This window comes from Dendropsophus ebraccatus, chromosome 4, assembly GCF_027789765.1.
Source record: "Dendropsophus ebraccatus isolate aDenEbr1 chromosome 4, aDenEbr1.pat, whole genome shotgun sequence".
Lineage (NCBI taxonomy): Eukaryota > Metazoa > Chordata > Amphibia > Anura > Hylidae > Dendropsophus > Dendropsophus ebraccatus.
This window is the reverse complement of record NC_091457.1, coordinates 146,191,687-146,191,948: the sequence shown is the minus strand read 5'-3', so window position 1 is coordinate 146,191,948 and position 262 is coordinate 146,191,687.

Sequence of the window (262 nt, the reverse complement as noted above, 5' to 3'; positions counted from 1 at the left end):
TGTGCCAGTGTGAAGTTCTGTTTATATTTTTTATTTCTTCTTTTCCAGATTTTGTTACATTTTATAAGTCTTAGTTTATATTTTATTATTAGTTATTAAAAGAAAATGACAAGAAACACTGATAAGTATTCAGTTAGAAAATATATATTTTTGGTTGGAGATTAGAGAAATTACAGTTCACTCAGTATTCTAAAACCAAGCATTCGTGTTCATGTGAACACGAACTTACTGTAAATTCGCTCATCTCTTTGCTCAATTTTTG